The following is a 22,974-nucleotide window of genomic DNA, read 5'->3' on the forward strand; positions in this document are numbered from 1 at the left end:
CCTGCGAAAATCCTAGAGGGACTGGTCTTTGCGTTGCTTTCACTATTCAGAATCAATAACCGCAATTAGTTATGCACTCTCTGATATGAGTGATGTTTGAAATCTGAAACATTGATAATAACTTAGAAATTTGAACTAATCTTACAAATAGCCACAGTCCAGTTGTTGCATCACTGATCATAGTTTGTGTCCATATACCATTATCAAACAGAGGGGCTGCTTTATCTCAGTCTTGTGTGACATCACCGCTCAACCATAGTCAACTATATTCTAAAATTTGTATATCAATTTTTTTACTTGACATTTCAACGATATTCACAAAATTGGTTTTCCAACCTTATTCTCAAATGTTGACTTTATTCTTGAGAATCAGAGTGCATAATGGAAAAATAAAATCATCCTCTACACTAATATGTGAGGCAGCATAGAGGACAGAACTATTCTAAAGTACTCAGACAATCCTGTAACTGTCAGTCTTCTGCAAGATAACAAGACCACTGTGGTCCTGTCCTTGATGACTTTCTTAAATGTTGTGAAGACTCTTTTCTCCACATGAATATCCATGAAACCAAAGACACGTGGGGCAGCTGTGGCTCAGTGGTTAAGTTGGTCGTTTCTCCTGAGGTTGGAGGTTTGATCCCAGGTCCTGCTGTCCACATGGCAAAGTGTCCTTGGGCAACACGCTTAACCCTGAACTGCCCCTGGTGGCAGTGCAATCGGTGTGTGGGCTGCTCTTTAGATAGCAGCCTCTGCCATCAGTGTGAGAATGTGGTGTGAATGTAAAATATAATGTAAAAATGCTCTGAGTGGTATGAAGACTAGAGAAAGCACTCAAACTCAGTCCATTTACATGGTTATTGACTTGTAAAAACACACCCATAAACATGAGGTCACTACCGTAACTGGACAAATATCTTGGGACAATAATCTACTCTAAACTTAACTTAAATGAAATCTGTGAAGCTGATTGTAAAAACAGACACCAGCACTTATTCTGCCTGAGAAAACTCTCCTTCTCACATCGATAGAACTCTGTTGATCTTATTTAATCTTATGCTTGTATTAAATCTGTTTTATCTTTTTGCTTGGTGTCATGGTTAGAGAACTTGTCTTTAAAAACAGAGAGTGTCTGAATGAGTTTGGGAAATGGTCCAGCAGGATGGTAGGAGAGTCACAGCTTAACCCAGAATCCCTCCCCACTCACCTTTAGTTGCAGAGCATGGCTGACTCTGTTTCAAAAAGATGCCTCTCCCAAACTGTGAACGGGCAATATCAGCTTATCCTGTCCGGATATGGTACCAACCTGTAAAACCAAGGGATACAAACAAAACAGCATTTCCCAGGAGCCATTAGTGTGATCAACAAGTCATAGCAACACAGCACTGAAGTTGTTGCAGCACATTTCTGTATTGTTTATTGACTGTTGACAGACCTTTGCACATTTTGTACTGTTTTTTCTTTAGCCATACAGGTGTCTTTGGATTCACCTTAACCCTCCTGTTATGTTCGTTTCTCTGGAACAGCAATAATGTTTATGGGTCAATTTGACTTTTTTTTTTTTTTTTTAAACCTAATTTTTAACTCAATTACTTATCATTTAAGTCATGATTTAGTCCACTGGTGTTCTTTAATTCTCACAGACCATGGTTCAATGAGGATAACTTGCTCGTTTTTCATTAAAATTAAAGTTAAAACTTTTTTTAATGGACATTGAAAAGCGCTAAATATAAAAACAATAGTTTACATGACATTGATTGCTGTTTATTTTTTTTTTTTTTTTTTTAATGAAGTGATGTTGATACATTAACACGACACCTCTTCTGTCACATGCTGCATTTAGCTGGTTTAGAAGGCATATATTGCCTAAAATAGACTTTAAAAACCTGCAACATTACAGGAGGGTTAACCGATGGCTCTATGAAGTTACTCTTAATTGAGTACTTGCCCCACTTTGTCATGTCTTGTGTTATTTGAGTAACTCATTCACTGTAAGCGAAATGGTCCTACATGTACCTTAACTATTGGTGTTTGCAGAAAGGAAAAAGCAAAGTGTTTTCACAGTTTGTCCTGATGTCCTTAGGCGTTATTCACAGGAGCTACGAAGTGTATTATTTTACATCTCCCCAAGTGTGAAGAAGTCCAGCAACAGCCAATCTAGTTTGCAATGACTGTAGGTTTTCTACCCCTGACTATGCATTTGCATAATGGAATTATGGGCTCAGCCATGCTATGTCTTTAGTGGACCATTAGGCAGGCCTTTACTGGATTGTAATTAGTGGCTTCTGCCCTTCACCTTCATTAGCATGCAAATGAAAATTCTGAACACCAAGAAATATTTGGCACATTGGGAGAAAAATGCCAAAGTGATTAACAGGCAATCCGTGGTGGAATTGTCCATTTCTATCTATCACAGTTTAGAGCACTTTGAATCAGACGTTGCAGAGTGGCTAAGTCCGTACAGGTTGATCTGAACGAGCAGCTGGTTGAAATGAATTTTGATGACCTGAGAGCTCATTTGGACCAAAAGGTCTTTGACCTTAATTGGAAAATTCAACCTGAAGATCCATCTCAGTATGACTTAGCCTTTAATCCAATAATTCACTCCTTTTCAAAGCCATTTAAAATGTGCTTCCACTTTCCAATTCCCATTTTTACAACTTATGTCTTCCTTTGCGTACACACAATCTCAGTCCTTCCTGGATATTTTTAACACCTTCCTAATAAGACATTGTACTTGAACTTCTAAACTATCTCTCAGCATTTGCAAGTCTAATGCAACTCATTTGAATTAAATGCTGCTTACCATGAATACAATTGAACTTTCCAGACATGTCAGACGAGACCCTGCCAAAAGTAGCCGTCGACATACACACATTAATCACAGGAGGGAGCCGCTGGGCAGGACTGTGAAAACATCCTTCCAGCGGTGGCACATGGCAGGGAGAGGTGAAGCCCGGGGGTCGCTCTCCTTTTGTTAACCCTGTCTAATTAAGAGTCGAAAGTCAGCACAGGGAGACAGGTTGAAGGCAGCACTGGTCGCTTTACTGCAACAAATTATCCACTGTATGTAGCTGTAATTGATTTAAATACGTAGAAGCCATCTGTGAGGATAGATAAGTCTGAAACTTCAGCTTATAGTTTAAACCATTTATTCATGACACAATTTACATTTCAGAGAGGCGAGAAATCAGTGTCAGAGCTGTCACCGCACAGAGGAACAACATGAACAGTAATTCACAGCATTCATCGTCAAACAAATTCAACAATTGTCACAGAAACATTGTTTTTATTTTCAGCACGGAACACTCAATCTAAAAGCTTATTTAAAGTGTTTTCAACAAGAATAAATGATGCAAGTGTGACAGCTGTGTGGAAGAAAACATGAAGTTCAGCAGCCGTTTGCTGTTCATTGTTTCTTCATTATTATAATAGCTGCTTGTACAATAAGAATTTTAATGCATCAATAAGAATAAGTGACTCAGTGGCTTCAGGAATAAATACACTAATGAACAGATAACCATGGAATATGAGCATAAGGTGCATAGTGCTGTGTTTTATGTAAATAAAGTAGTAATTCAACCTCTTTCAACAAAACCCGGTCAAACAATACACATCTCTACTGACAACAGGTCTCATTATTTACAGTTTCTTTGGATGATAATGTTCAGTACCTGTTCATACAGTAAATAGTTTAGAGCGAGTGACCTCCTCAGAAATCTTTAGTTAAAGGGAATTTGTCTTGGACTGAACTCTAGGGACTTGAGACTCAGTTTGGATTCAAGGTTTGGTGACTCAACTACAACACTGGTATGAATAGTGTCATTCTCCAGGGATTTAGAAGGCTGTGGTCACAGAAAAATTATCCATGTTGGGAGTGTGGCAGTGTCCCCTGCCACTGGTAACACACCACACCAGAACACCACACAATCACTCATTTCACATGCCACATGCTAGCCAGGTAGCATGCTACCGGTAGTTTGGTGGGTGCACACACTTGACTACAATTAACACCTTAGTAAGTTTCCTGTGCTATTTTCCCAGAAACACATACAATCACACTGGTATGGTTTTGAGTTGATTGTATTATTTAAAGGTTGCATACCATGGGTTTTGTTGTGTCTAATTATGTTCCTCTTTCCTTACCAGAGTACTTCCTGGTAGTTCCTGGGCAGTGGCAAAGGACCTGAGCAAAGGTTCAGACGGTCTTTTATAGTGCCTGAGTGGCCAGTAGGGAGCAGGTTCAGGCCATCTTACTGCACCATACCTGCTGAGGGGAGTATTAAAGGGGGTGGTAAGCTCATTTCTAGTTTAGGTGGTATGTGAATGTTTTGATGACTCCCATTTATGGGTGGTATATAATTGTAAATTAACTTTGTCATGGTATTTGGACATGGAAAATAACCAGTGGTTTAATTGATTACTTTGGATTCAACTCAACTTAAAGATGGTATGGTCCAGTGGGAGGGGCTTAGCCTTTAAAAGAAGGTAATCTACACTGCCTAAGCAGTCAGAGAAGGGCTGTGGTGCGGAGTAGAGGTACCCACGTATTCATTGACTGTCTTTAAGGGCAATAAAACACGTCACATTTTTGAATCAACTAGACTTTTTCTTGCTACCCCTTTTTTTTTTCTTACATTTTGAGTTTGGACCACTTCTTTTTCACTCAGCCTTTCAACCTATGACCCTCACTCTAAGTCTAAGTGTGACAGGGAGCAAAAGAGGTGAAACATAATTATTTCAATGTAATTCTTTAACCAACTGACTCATCTAATGATTTAGCTTTATAAGGGATTTATTTAAGCAGATATCTGCATTCCAGTGCAGCCATCAGTATGCTCTTGAACGTTGTTTCCCAGCTTCAGTGCCATTTGCTCTTCTCTATTCTCTTGTTGTACAAAGCAGAAGTCCCTTATCTCCGGTAGGGACCAACACCAGAGGCTTCAAAGAGCTGGACATCACTCCCGGAGGCTTTATTGTAGTCAAGCAATCACAGATGGGTAAGTATTGGGTACACTGGGATAAGCACAACATGTAGAATAGGATTGAAGTGGTTCTGTCCCCAATAACTGGACTTGAAAATGTTGTCAAACTACAGGAATGACAGTGAGGCATTGCTTAAACACCAAATAAGGGAGTATTTTAACATTTTGACCATCATGAAAAGGTGAAAATCGTCTCCAGTATGATTTCCTGTGACATTATTTATAGCTATAATAACATTGGAATAGTACAATTTGATTTTAATTATTTAATTTCACTAAATTGAATTGAATTTATTTAACTATCTATTTATGTTATTGTATTTAATTTGATCTAAATGGGTTTAATTTGATCTTATTAAATGGAAGGATAATCTGCATGAAAAGTAGTGTCATCTTGAAGCCCAGGTGTAGTGAATATTATTGTCCACTTGGTTTAACTGAGGCCTCTGAGGCCATCAAAATAAGTGATGCGTAATTTCCAGTCATGTACATCTGAACATTTCATCAGCTCAACTGTGTTCAAAAGACATTTTCCAAACTTCAGAAAATATCAGATCTGAATAACTTCTTGACTTTTCGTTGCTGAACCAAAATCATCATTCATGTTCAGAAAGCCTTGTTGAGATGAATGTCTGCATAAATGTGTTGACTGATAGTTACTCACATTTTCTCAATGCCTCAACATAGGATGAAGAACATGCACATGTGATATAACAGAAAGAGCTCCCATAAAACACAGCCAATGTTAGACCTGTAATCTGAAATATTGAGTCAAATGATTACTTACAAATATAGAAGGTTATGTACTCTCCCATGTTTCTTGATGCTGTAAACTCTAAATCAATAGATGTCAAAAGTGCTTTTAAAGAAATACTCATATTGTTTGGTATTTTATTTGATGTGCAGCAACATGAGAACAGTTTTGTTACTTCTAGGAGAAACACATGGATGAGGAAAATACACAAGAACCATCTCTTCTCTGATATCCAACACTGGTGTATCCCAGTTAACACAAAATATAAAGTATAACTTGATATTTTTTTTAACTATTCTATACACAGAAATCCTAATGAAAAAGATCAGCTGCTTACTGAAGCACAGCAGATGTCAAGTGAGAATTTGAAAGTGAAAACGGTTAACTACCCGTAGAGGAGGAACGGCAAATTGTTTCTGTGAACCTGCTGCCCTCTCGTACATCTGCTATACCAAAAGTCTTCTGAAGTGTTTCAAGAGCTCCTGAGTTTTCACCATGCTGCTGCAGCCTTTCTCCTGAATAGCTGCTGTGGTTTAAATACAGATTGGTTTTCACAGTCAGCCACGACAGTGCATTGCATGGAATACATTGAATTGAAACATCTGAAGTATTTCATATAAAAAGGCATTACACACTCGTCACAGAGCAAGAATAACAGACTTGTGTGCAGCTGGTTTATGTGAACATACAGTCATTTTTACACATCTTCAAGGATGAGGAGTGAGTCTTCATCACTGGTCTCTTTGATCATAAAGCTGAAAACATGATTTATTTTTGCTGAATAACAGATATCAAATTCCAACAGCACTTTAACCACAACTATTAGTCCTTTGTTTCAGGGCTGTCAAATGGCTAATTGTTTAAATTGTGGTTAATCACATAATTGCATTAGCTAATCACAATTAATTGCATTTTTAATTTAATATTTAAATTACATTATTTGACAATTGAATACAGTTTTAGGTCTACATTAACAATATGAAGCAATTACTTGCAGTGTCTTAATTTATATGCAATGACATATCCTTTATATCCTGACTTTTACATTCATTTCTCAAATAAATCCTGCACTGCTACACCAGTGTGGTCTGAAGCCATGACTAAAAGGTAAAGGAGACATGTAAAAAATGTTCAACCAGCGTCAACAATGTGTGCAGTTATTCTGAGATTATTTACTTACCTACATCCAGTGATCCCTGGTTAATGTTAAAGCATTTGCACTTTTCAGGAGTTCCAGTTTGGTAGATTTCTCAGTTTCATACAGTTCCAGCATGCATGAAACTGATGTTTCTTGAAATGGTTATGCATGGGACTGCCACAACTGACAACTTCTTAGAATTAGTTTTATCTTCAAGTATGTAGCAATTCCCTTACCCCAAAATAATGCTGTTTGATTTCAAGATTCAAGAGATTCAAAGGTTTTTATTGTCAATTTTCACTGTATATACGAGACATACAGGAAAAACGAGATGCCTTTTCTCTCTTCCAGCTTTTAAATATCTAAAATTTAAATATAAAATATAGTAAAATACAGTTCTATAAAAACATCCTATGTACACAGTGCAGGTAGTGCAGTGACAGCTTAAAAATGGACAATGAAAATGAAAATAGATAACAGTGCAAATGATATTAAGTTGCAGACAGTATTCAAGATAATATGCATATAATAATGTGCAAAAAGCAGATTTTGTAATGCAGTTGCCAGCTCTATGCTAAGATCATAGATGGTAGTTCAAACTCAAAGTACTTTTGGGATATTTTGATTCTGTTCGTCACAGAGTGCACATTTTTTGCCTTGTTAAACCAGGGGTCGGCAACCTTTAACACTCAAAGACCCATTTGGACCCAGTTTTCCACAAAAAAGAAAACACTCGGAGCCGCAAATCCTTTTTGACATCTAAAATAAAGATAACAATGCATGTATATTTTTTTTACCTTTATGCTTTGTATAAAAAGCTATGTTGCTTATATCACTGAAGTGCTACAGAGAAAATTGAATGTTGTTTCTGTATGCAAAGAATACATTTTGAAAATTTTAAACTCTGTGGAAAAAAACACACTGGGAAGGTTTATGTCATAAAAAGCCTAACTTAAAGTTAACATACCATGCAAAATTGACTTTTTAATGGTTCTGTACCTGAAATATGTTTCCCTGGCATGTCTACAAACCCCCCGAGAATGAAAACAATCCATTCTGCCCCTGTTCAGATTTCTCCACCTTTCTTTAAATGTGTGTGAAACGAGCCGTTTCAGTTTTCTGTGTTTTTCATATACGTCACAACAATATCCGGTCTGTCACGGAGTCAGAGCTCGGAGCTTGTTAAGCCCATAGGCTGTATAAAATACAACTCAACCCGTCCTCCATTTTTCATTACCTGCACACATGTGCTAACAAGGAGCTTAGGAGGGAGGCATGCTAGTTGTAGGCTGTCTTAATAAACACAAAGGTCGGTTTTACTCCCCACGTCTGCAGATTTGAAGATCTAGTGGATGATTTTTAAAAGTGCTAGCGCTAGTTAGCATAGCCACATAGCTACATGTTCGTAGCTGTAGCTGTGTACCAAGACACACGTCGACATACTGACAAATAAAACAACAAGAAACACAAAATATGTGACCAATTGTTCAGAAAGGTCCTGCTGCCTTTCTGGCAGAGGTCGGTTTTACTCCCCACGTCTGCAGATTTGAAAATCTAGTGGATGATTTTTATTTATCATGGAGAAGAGCTAGCGCTAGTTAGCATAGCCTTATAGCTACATGTTCGTAGCTGTGTACCAAGACACACGTCGACATACTGACAAATAAAACGAGAAACACTCAATCTGTGACCAATCCTTCAGAAAGGTCCTGCTGCAGGCACCTCTCCGTCAGGATCAGATTCAGAGGGTTGAAGTAACGCGGTCTGTGAGCAGCCGTGTATATTCAGCCAACATGTAAACATTAGATCAACGTGCTGGAGAGCCGACCCCACATCCACTTCCTGAGGGGGCGTGGTCAGAGAGAAAACCGACCGTTCTGAGGAGGACTGAAGAAGAGGGCTTTTCAGGCATGCCAAAATCTGATTTCAAAGTGTTTTTTTGAGCATAAACTTTAAAGACATGTTTTGGGGACCTCTTAGACCAATATATATTGATGAAAAAAGCGTGATATGTCACCTTTAAATGATCCACCTGCAAAACAAAAATGCTGTGTGCCGTCATCCTTCGTGTATCAGAGAGCGAAGCTGAGAGTTGACCTAAATTTAATAAAACACTTTTTTAAAGTGCATTATTTCACTGAACAATATAACATATTTGCGAAATATAAGTGCTGATGTGTGAGACCCACCAGCGGAAATTTCTGCAGATTTTTATTTTAATGTTACAAGTTCACCATAATCTTCAAATTTAGAATTACAATAAAAAAAAAACTAACGAAAGTAAAATACACTTCAATTGATTACTCATCATTTATTTTCCAAAGCCACAGGGAGCCACAGCATAAGGATGAAAGAGCCGAGGGTTGCTGACCCCTGTGTTAAACGATCAGTCTTGGAATTTTTGTACCACTCAAAGAACAGTGGGGTTGTTACTTTCCAGCATGGCAGCAGCAGGAAGACGCTGCAGTGGCTTAACTACTGTGGGAAAAAAATGTAATTCATTTTTTTTTTTATATTTTAATCCAATCACGATCAGAGTTTCAATGCTGACAACCCTAGTTTCACTGCCGGTCTGAACAATGTCAGTCCCTCGAGGGCTGACACTGACCAGGTGGCAGCAGTTGCAGCTGATAACAGAGCTAGTTGTTCTTTTAGGTAATGCCTAAGTAGGTCGTATAGTTTGGTGTAAATTGTAAGTCTCTTTTAGTACCAGCTAATCTCCTCACAGGAGTTGTGAATAAAGTTCTTCCTGAATTTATGGCCTTCCACCAGAAAGGAAAAATAACAACAAGAACAATAACAATTTAGTTTTGTTAGATATACATCTTGATTTATGATTACGCCTCTGAGATATATTGTTGGCTGCTCCAGTGTTCAAAAGTTCAGAGAACTAAGTAAAGATGACGATTTCCTTGAATGATTGACTAAGATAGCTATCAGTCAGTCCTTGAATGGCCTCTTATTATGAAATTAAGTTCTGCTGCCATAACAAAATGTCACTCACCCTCCACTGTTCTCATACAGTAAATTAAGTTAAAGAAATTTTTAAGGTCCAGTGGGTACATTTTGATTTTATCATTTATTTTTTTCCTCCAAAAAACCAATTGCATCATTGCTCAGAATGGACAGCTTGCTCAATAATTCATACAATTAGTTTTTCTCCTTAAGCAAGCTCTCTTGTTTCGGTAACCTGCTTCCACCTTTGCACTGGCCCCTGTCTTATTAATCAGCCCCCATCGATTTAGTGTTCAAACTAATTAAAGCCCTGACATGTGCAGTTGATTCCAGACATCTGTATGTGTCATGAATGCAAAAGCACGCTCTCACTGCCACTCTCTAACTCACTGCAACTGACACCCGCAGAGTAACTTGTTCTGCTGCAGCTGAAGAGAAACAAGCACTCAGTGTTTTTCTGCAGATTCCTTCAGACAGAGTTTGAATGCTAACAAGCACGTCTAAAATGTTTATGTCTTTGTATTGATTCTTCTTCTGCCATGGAAGCGTTACAGACTGTGGACTGAGAGGGACACTTTTCTAAAGCTGTGTAAATAAATCATTTTTAAATCCATAAAATCATCTTACAATCAATATGTTGTGTCAACCTGTTAGTGTCTGTGGTCAGTAGCCAGGAAATAAGCAGGGTGATGTAGAGTGAAAAGGTGGTTTTGAGATTTGAATCACTGTCAGCATTGTAATCAGTTCTAACAATGGGCCTCATTCATTAATAAATGCGTAGAAATGTTCTTACTCTGTGCATAAATTAAATGCATACACAAAATCACCGTCAGATTCATGACACGTGTGTATCAGCCAATTTTATTCCCACCACCTTGCCTATATTAGTGAATCAGAATCATTCTAAATTGACAGGAGCGTGCCCACAACCTGCAATCAGCATACTACCACACCCCAATGCATCCATATAAGGACATCTATTCGGTGCATCAAGACAAGAGGGGTAGAAGTGATTGTTGCAGAAGTTAAGGCTAGAATACCAACACTTTTCCTAAGTGTGTAAGCTGGAGTCACCATGACAAAAACAATGAAGCCTGGGTTTCAATTACTGAGGCTGTTAATGCTGTGTCTCCCGAGGTTCGCACCGTGGCTCAGGTTAAGAAAAAATTGTTTGATATTAAAGTGGACGCAAAAAAAAGACTAGCAGAACAGAAACAAAGGAAGGAAACTGGAGGAGGATAAGGACCACCTGATCTGACAGGATTAAAGAATGCCTGCGATTATTGGAGACACCTCCATATCAGGAATATGTTCCTGAAATGAGGGATAAAGGGATATAGAATTATCTTTCACACTTTCTCAGGGACATAGAGTAACTTGCCACCAGCTGTGCCCAAACACATTCAACGAGCCTTCAGCAGCCCAAATGTGCGCTCCACTCCGGCACGTGTGTGGGCACGGACGTTGTTATAGCGCACATCTTGGTGGGTTTCAGGATTCACAAATGGAGTCATAAGCCAGGGGTTAAGGCCATATCCCCGGTCACCTAAAAACAACAACATTTCAGCATAAACAGGATAGAGACTTAAGATAAATATAACATAAAATGTGCTCACCAACAAGCTATCCGTTCCTTAAAGCTCCTGCCTCAAAACGCATCCCCACAGTGCTGCTGTTTAAAATAAATGTCTTCAAGCAAATTAAAAAAAAATATTTATGAAGGCTTAAATAGGCTCCAACTAATCAACTGGTTTTGGCAACCAATGCGCTAATTCATGGCACTGTTGGTGGGAGTGATCAGATGTTTTCATTGTTTGGTGTGGAATCTCATTTTTTATTTTACTGCTACCTTGACTTGACCTTGACCTTAGTTTTAATATATTGACTGTTTGGTTTAAAACGTAACATCAAGGCTAATAATGACACAGAGGGCAGGGCAGCATGGACAAAAAATAGTTTGAAGTACAACATTTAAGTGGAGAAAAATAATATTGCAGTTCAGATAAGGCTGGATATTTCACAGGCGCTAAAGCTTAAATCACGGCACACAAAACCATGTAGCCTAAGCAACACAATACAGCGAGCAATGTTACAGCTGTGAGGATGTTTCCTACCCCAATAATTATAGACTGTATCGTAACACTCAGGTGAGCTTGATGAGAATGAGATGGACCTCATTACCATGTTAATACGGATTCACCTCATAGCTTTTCAGATTGTGCATTGCTTTGCCATCTGCAGCAACAGAGCTAATAAAGTAGCTAAATATGCTAATGCACGTTAACTGAGGCCTTTTCTTCATATCCTCCTCCCAGCCCTCGCTGGTAGAAGGCAGAGGAATGATCACAGTATACCTCTTGAGATGTAACAGATGGTTTCCCCTCATTTTTAATCTCTGAACCAATCAAATTATCTGGATAAGTGTCCAGTTGCTAAGGAAAACATAGGTGTCATGTTTAGTGACAGGACGCACCAGAAGTCACACTTATAATTATCACTAAGACATGATTCACACTAGGGGTAAGGTGGAATTTACAAATGCACCAATGCAGATCTGCTTTTAAATGGAACATCAAATGCAACAATTCATGGTGACAAGTTCTGCATCACCCTGTCAGGGCTCCTCATAATATGTGTATATCATCCCATACTTTGAGGTCGAGTAAACTTAAGCTTCTAAAACAACCTGCCCCCCTTCAGAAACTATTACTTAGGTGATTTAAAATCTTGGACAGTTCATCTATAAGTGTTTATGTCCCAAAGTGTTGAAATTTAAAACTGGCCCTGAGTCTAAATATTGCACACGTTGTGAAACTGCTGACTTGCTAAATTGTGTGAAAGGCCACAGACAGAGAGAGGCAGTGATGCACTAATTATCTGACACAGGATACAGAAGAAATCAAGTCAAGGCTAAATAGCTGAGCCTTTGCTCCAGGCTGTTTAACGCCAGCTTCATGTTTTTAAAATGTATAGTTTGTGCTGTAAATGTCATGCCATGAAAAACACTCATTCATTATAGTATAAACACGCATAACTAGACTTCATGGCCCCTAAAATGAATATGTGCTACTTAAAGTAGCAGTGGTGGGTAAACAATTAGTGTATTCAGCCCTTCAATGATGAAGCTTCCCACTACCCCTATTAAGACATGGCATCTTTATACAGTTTATCCCCGCTGTTTTATGAATTCACAATTACACCTCATTAATGTGTCATTTGCATAATTACAAGGAATGGGGACACCATTCACAGTGGGAATACACACTACCTTGAAGGGAAAAAAAAGATGCAGCACAGTGTTGTGAGCTGTGGCGGCATTGCTGTTTAGATGCTCTGTTCATGTTTTTCAGGTTATTAATTATGAATTTACAGCGTCAAATCTGCTACAAAGTTCACTTCTGAATGAATGTTTTTTGGTTCAAACAAAAGCAGCTGGAATTTACGAACCTGAACGTACCTTTGTTCATATTTTATTTTCCCTAACATTTTCAGCTGCATTAATTCTCAGAATTTAATTCTGTCTAATCATGGGCATGAAATAGGGTGTGGAAAAGTGTTATCTCTAATAAAAGCTATGTGAGGAAATTCAACAAAAAGGCTCATGGGGCCTGTGCAGGTACTTTAACCCACCCTCTCTAGGTTATTTGTAAGATAAATGAAACCACAGAAACAGATGACAGGTCTTTAGCTCAACTATAAAATGCAATTAACCAGCAAATGAGGCCAGGCAAGCCGCTCTGACCATTCGGCATGAGCAACAGCTAGAGGGGAAGGAGGAGAATGGTAATTCATACCCAATCTGCAAACTGCTCCACCGCCTTTGCTCACTTGATAAATGGCATTTGACGCATTAACTGCTGCTGATTTGGGTATTCAAAGGTATTTAATTCAGATTTCTACAAATTCTTTTCATTGCCTGCAAGGAGAAATAATCATAGATGGTCTCTTTTATTGTGCTCCTTTTGCCCATTTGTTAAAATATAGTTTTAAAAATTGTTCTGAAAGGGACCAGTTCACCTCAAGTTCAGAAACACAGGAATAAACTTTGAAAGGATCTTTTAAAACAAGAATCACTAGAGCTCATGATTGAAGTCTATAACTACACAAGCTATTCTGTGAGGTTAAAGCCTTTTTTCTTCAGATCAGGGTACATTACTGGCATGTAGGTGACAGTGCCACCTGCAGAGTTTGGGCGTAAGATGAAGGAAACTCTCCTCATAGGTGGACAGTATTCACTTTAGTACTGTAGTTTCATGTTTTAAGTATTTGTACTTTACATCAGTATTGTGTCTTTGAAAGATAAGAGAGAAGAGAGAAACTTAGAAAGACAAATATGACTCCACTACATTTCTAGAACTATTCTTGTTACTCGCTACTTTTAACCTGAAATCAACTGACAGATTAATTTCCAAAATCTGATTTAAAAGACAACACACTTTGTTCATGTAGTTCTGTGTGTGGTTTTTCTAAGTGGTGCTGCCTTCCCTGTGTGTCGCACATCTCGGTTGATTGCAGAGCAAATCTTACTCAGATCCTGCAGTTCATTTAGGGGTGTAATGATGGCTACGGCAGACATTTACTTGTATTGGAGTAGTATTTAACCAGTACTATGTGCACCTTGACTCAAGTATTATGTAGTGTGCTTTACCATGTCAGCAGCAACCACTGAAAATGTTAAAACAATCAAACAACTCATCACTGTGATTTGAATCCGTTTACAAAACAACTTGCACATTTGCAGGTGCAAGTTGGACATGTGTACAACTCAGACTCCTGGACATGTAATTATATGTGCAGGTAGTCTATTGTTTATGATGGTAAGTCATAAGGTAACATAAGGTCAAAAGTCTGATCAAAACGTCACTACTATGGTGAATAACATTGTCTGTAATATTGCATCCCTGCAGTGCGAGAGCTGTTTTTCCTATTTAAGTAAACAAATACAAGTTCTGGCCTGATGATGGGATCATAGAAATAGTATAAAGCCTAATAATACATAACATGGAAATCAAGTACCAGCCAGAGTCGTCCTATGGGTCCACAAATGTTCTTGAAGTAATCCTCCAGAGCATCGTTCAGTCTGTTTCAGTTTCCATCACTCAGTGTTCACATTATAAACATATCACATCAGTTTCTGTGCAAAGCATAAAGGCAGTATGTCAGGGAAAACGTACTGCTCAGTGTGTACCGCCCACCTTTCTTTTCCACAGGCAGCCCACAAGCCCCAGTGGTCGGATACCTTGCCAAGGCCTTTTGTTCTCAGCCATAATACATCTTTATTAGTATAATCCCGCTGCTCCCGTGCTTTACTCACACTCCATTAGTCTTTATCCAAATCATGTAGTTACAAACACACTGTCATTGAAGGCAGGCAGGAAGGAGAAATACTCTCTGGACAGCAACAACGGATAATTGCCCCAACTTTCCAACTACCCGTTTAGTTGAATGAAGTCTGAAAAGCCTTTGGCATCAAGACAACAAGCAGCCCACATTCAGTGCTGAGCGCTCAGATGAAAAACCTCTTTCTGACACTCACACTGTAACCAGGCGGAAGAAACCTGGCTCTGCTCGGTCCCTGATTCTCCTCCCCTGTCTGGATACAAGAGTGTGCACAGGGGTCCTGAGATTTATGGCAGCAGCTCAACGTGGCTGGTGGGGGAAAGTCTTTAGGGGTTTTCACATCCCTCCATTTGTTTTGCACATTACTGATGTTTCCATTAATGTGCTGCGAGCATCCCCTCGAGAAGCGTAGATAGGGCTGTTCTCAAGTTCAGGCTTCATTTAGTTTTCCCCCCTGTTCTTCTCTGGAGATAAAGCCTGACACACAGACCTCTCCGGCTCTCCTGAGGAGCTATTAATACAGGAAGAGGAACAGAGGAGAGGAGGGGGCAAGCCCCAGATCCACCTGGCAGACCAAGTACTGCCATGTTTATTTGGATCCTACATGTAAAATGGATGAATAGGCAAACAATAGGTTTAGTAATGGTGGCAAACTGATGCTTTCTAGGTCCCCAATGAGCAGCGGATGATTCCTCACTAATCAACACACCTCCAAGGATTATTAATAAAACTGTGAACCAGTTACATCATTTATCACCCTGACGCCTTTTCCAAATAATGTTGATCATCTTTCACAATGGAACTTGGGTGTTTGAGAGCCTGTACAACTAAAAAGCTAAAGAATTGGATACAAAAACATAGTCATGTGTCATTGACTTTCATTCTCATTTCTCATATTCTAAAACACGGTAAGGGTTTTAAAGCTGGGGTTGGCAGTCTCGGAAAACTAGCATGAATTTGAATGTAGCATTTCCTCAGGACTCCGTCTAACCCCTCCCCTCCTCCCTCAGAGCTCCTCCAAAACGACGCTGATTGGTTGGTGTTTTCCCAGGTTTACTCCGGCTGTAGATAGCAGCTTTTCTTCGCTCTTTTTTAAGAACACATTATGTATTGATTGCCATCAGGACATAAAGATCATTTTAACCAGTATAACAAAAAGTGTATCTAAATCTGACTACCAACCCCAGCTTTAATACATATTTCACACTTGATTTGGATATCATTCTGGCACCTTAAAGAAATTTTACAGCACAAGCTATGATGTTTGATTGCTGCTGTGGTTGTCCCGGGGAGTGCCCGTGTGAACACAAACAGCTGAATCTATACACTTCATTCAGCTCTCTCGTAAACTTTGTTTCGCCCCACCTGAAGGCGGCCCTGTGGGGTGAGCAGCTACCCACAAAGTGACACAAATAAACCAGGAAGCACTTTGAAAAACTCAAAACCGTGGGATTCATTATTGATGCACAAAGAACTAAATGATCACAGAAAGATCAACTTAAGAGTAATTTAACAAAAACACAATGGCACAACAGAAGTACATAAAGCATTGTCTGAGAGGCAGCAGAGCAGCAGTACCCACCTGAAATAACTCCCTCTTCTGCAGGCAGTGCTTTGAACACCAGATGCACCTCGCAGGCAATCATTAGACTCACATGGACAAAGAAGAAGAAAAACACACATCTGCAACAACTGTCTGCATGAAGTTGCGTGATCTGACGTGTGAATGCAGCCTGTGGGTGAAGTGATGACGTTTTTCAGGTTGAGCTGAGCTTCACTGCTTTATAATCTTTACTGCTAAACTTGGTTGCCAGCATATTGTTCTTTTGTCTCAGGGGTATTAAGTCCGAAGACTCCTCACCCTGCTCTCACAGGTGCCACCTTATCTACAGATTACATTTATAGAAACTGTTTAACCTAAAAAAAATATATAAACAAATTGAATTATGACAAATTATAAACACATTTAATTTATATAAATTGTTTTATCTTTAAAAAATCGCTCTCCCTCCCTCATTTCAACTAAATAATTACTTTAGTTTTGGGAGCAGAGAGTAGGGGGAGACATGCAGCAAGCTGTGGCAGGGAGTCGAAATCAGCGACCACTTTGGTGAGGACTATAGCCTCTGTATATGACACACACTTAAACCACTTCTGAATTTTGACTTAATTTAAACCTAAGCCTGAATTGGACTGTTTCAGATAAGGGGTCTCTGATGTGATAAGATGGATCATCAGGTCATGGTAATGTGAGAGAGAAGCTTTGATTACTGTGCACCTTAGTACAGGCAGCAAGCCTGATTGTATGTGGAAGGGGAGTGAGAAGCCACCAGACCCTCTATATGAGTTATTAGAATGTAGAGCAAAACAAAAATTTTGTTTTGAAATCCCACAGAAACAGTTTAGAGTTTGAAATAGTCGTTTTGGAGGAGCTCTGAGGGAGGAGGGGAGGGGTTAGACGGAGTCCTGAGGAAAAGCTACATTCAAATTCGAGACTACCAACCCTAGCTTTAAAGGAGTATTATTTGTCAGCCTTGTTAAGACCTCTTGTGTACTGGTGTGACCCATCCTATGTGGCCAAGTGGAAGAGTATGGAGCTAAGTCTGACAAATACCCCAATACAGTCCTTGCTTGGCTTTGTTAACAAAGAGAAGGAAACATTACATACGGCAAGTAAATGGGTAAATCTTTCATTGAAAACATGGTCAGAGGTGATCAAGTATTTCCAACTCCAGCAGGAGGCTAAATTACTCAGATGGCCAGCATACGACCCTGAATTTGTCCCAGCATCTCTGGATGGTAGATTCAAACAGTGGTCTTATTTTGGTATTACTGCCTTGTGTAAGATTGTTAAAAAAAGAGAGTTTGATGACATGTGTCAATCATATGAGCTTGGTGGGCAGGACTTCTACAGGTATCTACAGCTACGTGATTATTTTTGTAAAGAAATTAAAAGTCCTGGCCCAGGAGAGACACCTAGTTTGATTCAAATATTCATTGATGCATACAATTCAAAGATCAATAAGGGCTTGATAAGTAAGCTATACCATGCCATCACTACACTGAATAAGGATAATACAGACTATATTAAACAGAGATGGGAAAAAGAACTGAGCATCAAAATAACTGAAGACACTTGGCAACGTGCTTGGGAGATACAATCATCCTCTACAAACTCCTGAACCTGGAGGGACTTCTGCTGGAACTGTTTTTTTTATAACTCCCAAACAGAAGTCCAAACAAAGTGACACTCAACTCTGCTGCTGGAGGGAGTGTGGAGAGATGATGGTTGATCACACGCATGTTTTCTGGTCTTGCCCCCTTATTAAGCCTTACTGGAAGGAAGTAGCAACGATTATTTCAAAAACTCTCGGTTTCACGATTAATATAACATTCATCTCGCTTTACCTCGGACATATCCCTGACGTACTGAGTAAACACGATGCCTACCTACTAAAGATTTTGATGGCATCAAGTAAAAAGGCCATTACAAAACTTTGGCTTCAGAGGAAGTGCCCTACTGCTGGTATCTTTATTAATATTGTAAAACAACTACATCTTTTAGAGAAAATGACCTATTCTATACGGCTCCAAAAAGAACTGGGGGAAAAACGATGGGAGAAATGGGGTATTTATTTAGCCAGGGAAAATAATTCATTGTAAATATCTGTGACCAAGTATGCTTTTTGTGATGTATCTCATTTAAATTTGCGCTTTCTTGTACAGACCAAGCTATGACCTCATGTTTTTTGTGTTCTTGTGTGTAAGTATATATGTAAGTGTGTACGTAACCATGTCTGTTCTGAAAAAAAAACCTCAGAAAATCAAAAGTTTAAAAATATAAATAGAAAAAAATTGTTTTGAAGAAAAAGTACTTGAGAAAAGTTTTAGTTTTTTGCAGGAAGGCACATCTTACACTTATCCTTGACAAAATCGCCATAAAAACACTACAGAAGAAAGTTTGAGGTATACAATTAAAAAATCATAAAATGTCATGCTTGTGAACTATTTATTCCTCTCATCCTTCTATTGCACCAAGTGGTTCTTTCTCAAGATTATATTTCTCATATACATGACATATCTACATTTTTTTGCTGTAAGCACCTAAACCAGTCACCTTACAAGAAACCTAAAATTATAAAAGCCACCAAAAAACATGACAAGAGAGGTGTTCAGCTATGGACACAAAATCAAAACTGAAAATGCAGAGGTGTAGGTAAAGGATATAAACTGCAGCATTCTGTGCTCCAGAGTACAACATTAATGTTTAGGGCCGGTGTCCACTAACAGTTTTTTGTTTTTTTTGCTAATTACACCTCGACACCTTTCTTTTCCATTGGTTTTTACATTTTCTTTGCAAAATATCCCTAAATCAAAGTAACTATTACACAGTACTTTAAGACAGACAAAAGAGCTGTGAGAAGAGTTTTGTAATGTAGCAAAAGTAAGCACTGTTGAGAAGGGCACAAAAAGACATTAGTGGACACAGGCCCTAACATTGCTTACTTGATTCAAACCAAAATGAAGCTAAGGAAAAGCCTCTTTGGGATATACATTTGGTTGCAAAATCCCTTTTGAAGTCTTGCACAGCCAGTGTTTTGTGCTTATGCTTGTTTAATGTGTTCCTCCATCAAAAGAGCACAAACAAGCCAAAAAAGAAACTGTAAGATTGAAGACACTTGTTTAGAGTTAAGTTCACCCCTGACTGCACTGCCAAGCAAATATTGGTTTTTTTTTCACTCTGGAGTTATTGGCACATATTTGGCAATAAAATGCCCCTCTTCTATATAAATGAGCCTCAGAGCCAGAACGTCCAAGCACAAGCACAGCTAGAGGAAAAAGTACAGGAGTTCAGAGGGTCTGTGATGACTGATGTGTTATTTAAGGGTTTCTTGCTCAGACTTTCCAGTGGTTGTAGCCAGACAGGGACACTGACACAAAATGGCACACTCAAGAGCAAATATCTCTTTAACTGTCCAATGCAGTACTTTTTTTATTTTTGTATTAATTATTAGAATAAAGAAACAATTAATATCTGCAGCATGGATAACTGTAATACCTGGCTTAACTGAACCAGCATCACCATCTTTATCTTTTATCAGACCTGTCTAACAACAACTGTAACAAAAGCCTGACTGAGGAAGAATTTCAGACATATTCCAAAGGCTAATTGCCCCTGTCATCAGATATCCACACTTATATTTTACAACCTAACCTAGGTCAATCCAAATTGTCTGTAGGTGTGAATGTGATTGAGTCTGGTTGTCTTTATGTTAGCCCTGAGATGTGGTGTACTCTGTCTGTCATCCAATGACCTCAGGGATAGGCTCCAGGTCCTCCACGACCCCTGATGGGAAATAAGTACAGATAATGGAACTTAATGGGACTTATTTTCCATGAATTGAGATGGGGCGAAAACTGGTTTAAAGTGGTGAGAAAGTCATCTGTGTTAAGCTGCCACAATCCCATCCTTGATAATTCCCACAGCAGTTGAACTAATAATCAAAGGCCTCTCTTTCTGTGAAAATAATACAGAATACTTACGCATGTTGGCATGGTTACTAAGGCTACATTACAACAAAGTATGGGCCTATCTGGTACACATATGTCTTGGTACAACTGCAATTAAGCATTGATTTATTTTATCTGCCTCCATTTAAATCTGTAAATGTCTTTGGATTTGTCAGTGTTGTTTGGGGACTCTAACTTTTTCACAAATCACTTGAAAACAACATTTCATCAGAGTTACAGCGTCTCTTACTATTAATGGCAATGACGTAGCTAGCTGCAACTGCTGCCAGCTGTTTCCTCCAAACAAGCTGTATGTTGTTTTTTTTTGTACCTCTGATGGAATCAAGAAAAAAAAAGTATTAACCTGTCCTGCTCACTTTTAGGTACACAACTGAGGTAATTGAAGAAGTGGACATGCTCATGATTTCTACTTCCAGATCATGTCTGCACTTGATGGATTGTCACTTTGCCATTTAATAACCATCAGTGGAGATTACAAAGATAAGTGTCCTTGTTAGTGAGTGTCCTCTGTGCTTAGTTGCTTTTTATTTCCAGATTTCCCCAAACAACCCAAGAAAAAAAAGCGTATTCTCCAATTCCATGTTCTCTTTCCAGGGAGTGATTATACTCAGAGACACAGACACTGGGCCGTCTATATGCAGCAGTGTAGCCTGTCTTAACCACGGTGCCAGATTACATTGCCATGCCTCATTCTCCTCTGGCTGGCCTTGCATTGCCTTCACATAAGGACAATGTAGAGAAGGCGATAAATCTTTATTGAAGCAATTATAGAGCAAATGTTATTTACACCACCTAATTGGGCCTGGGTATCTCCCTGCTCATAGAAAATTAAGGCTCGAGGGGAGTTAAAATGGACACCAATTAATTTTTGCTGACAGAATCAGCAAAACAGCAAATGGCAACAAAGGGAGTTTCCCCTGGAGGAAGTGACTTTAGACGGAGGTGAGAATAACTCGACTAATGTAGTCACAACATCACAGCATTTCCATATAAATAACTTCTAAAGAAATAAGAAACTCATTTGCCTGGATGAAAAGAAATCAATTACGGCAACAAACAGGCTAGCTCTATTTCCCCAGACCTTGAAAAGTACAACAACACGGCGATAGTACATTCTAATGCTTTGCTTGGATTCTGGTAGAATATGCATAATGTGCAGTGACGGACAGGGAGGGGTAACGTCAGCTAGTAAATGTCAAGTACACATACAGGACCACACACAGCTTATTAAAAAGCTGTCACTAGGAGAGGAGAAGCTAACAGGATGTACCAGACTTGATGAGGATTTATTACCCACTGCCATCTTTACTAAATGGCATTCTTAGACTCTCTGAGTCTTAAAATAAATCACCCTGCCGATGTGAGCGCCCATGTGTGTGTGTGCATGAGTGTGAGCGTGTGCATGTGTGTTACTGGGTCACTTTTGAAAGTTATTTTGTTTAACATACTTTTGACAAGGTAAGAATTAATAAAGGGCAGAAAAAGAGGCCTCAGTTTAAACCTGTAAATCAAATAATGAAGAGTAAATATGGGCAGCACGGTGTATCCTTTACTAAACTGCAGCTCAATGTCATAGTTGACATTATAAATCAAATGGTTTATCGGCACCACTCAAATCCTTTGTGCTCAGAGTAACATTCAGCAGGACGGAGAGAGAGCAGACAGAGAGGGGTGCCCTGAATCATTGAGGGAGGGGGGGGGGGGGCTTGTGTTTTATATATTGTGTAAGGGCCCTAAACGTGCTGTCATGGAGCCTACATTTCTGGTATCCTGCCAGTAGACAAATTAAAACAAGTGATGGGTTATCCAATGAGATTGCTTAGAATATGATCAACAACCCAGTAAGACAAGAGTGAGGTCTCATCCCACTGCTTTGGCAGTTAAGAACACAGCACACAGCATCAACTGTAATGCAAGAAGCTCAGTTCAGTTAAAGTGCAGACATGTTATTTTAGTCCAGTAGTTCCCAAACTTTTTCTGAGGGGCCCCCCTTTGTGGGTGAAAATATTTCCATGCCTGTGACCACAGACAGATAATTTTATAATCCTATTTTTGTTCAGAACTCAGTACTTTGTAGCTTCTTACTAAATCTGTATTACCTGAATTTCCTTTCCTCTACTTCTCCCATGTTAATATAATTTAGACATCGACAGGTGCTTTATTTTACTCTTTGGGTTCTGTCAAGTTACTACACCTGACAACATGCTGCTTCCTGTTATAGCTCTTTCAAAGTAAAGTTTTTGGACTATGTAACATAAGGGGACTTTTATTGT

At 39.0% G+C, this 22,974-nt stretch overlaps 2 long non-coding RNA genes across 3 annotated transcripts; one reads left to right on the plus strand and one right to left on the minus strand.

Moving 5' to 3' along the window:
• Positions 1-348: 348 nt before the first annotated feature.
• Positions 349-4,169, minus strand: LOC117810668. 2 transcript variants are annotated; one of them, XR_004630822.1, is made up of 4 exons: positions 4,144-4,169; positions 2,804-2,984; positions 1,205-1,303; positions 349-749 (listed from the first exon to the last, which is right to left on the minus strand). It is a non-coding gene; the product is annotated as an uncharacterized LOC117810668 (long non-coding RNA). The 2 variants fall into 2 exon arrangements; XR_004630823.1 differs by having other exon boundaries at positions 4,103-4,168.
• A 352-nt stretch (positions 4,170-4,521) lies between these two features.
• Positions 4,522-20,814, plus strand: LOC117810687. Its single transcript, XR_004630831.1, has 3 exons — positions 4,522-4,721; positions 4,903-4,997; positions 20,496-20,814. It is a non-coding gene; the product is annotated as an uncharacterized LOC117810687 (long non-coding RNA).
• Positions 20,815-22,974: the final 2,160 nt, after the last annotated feature.

This window comes from Notolabrus celidotus, chromosome 3 (assembly GCF_009762535.1).
Source record: "Notolabrus celidotus isolate fNotCel1 chromosome 3, fNotCel1.pri, whole genome shotgun sequence".
Taxonomy (NCBI): Eukaryota; Metazoa; Chordata; class Actinopteri; order Labriformes; family Labridae; genus Notolabrus; species Notolabrus celidotus.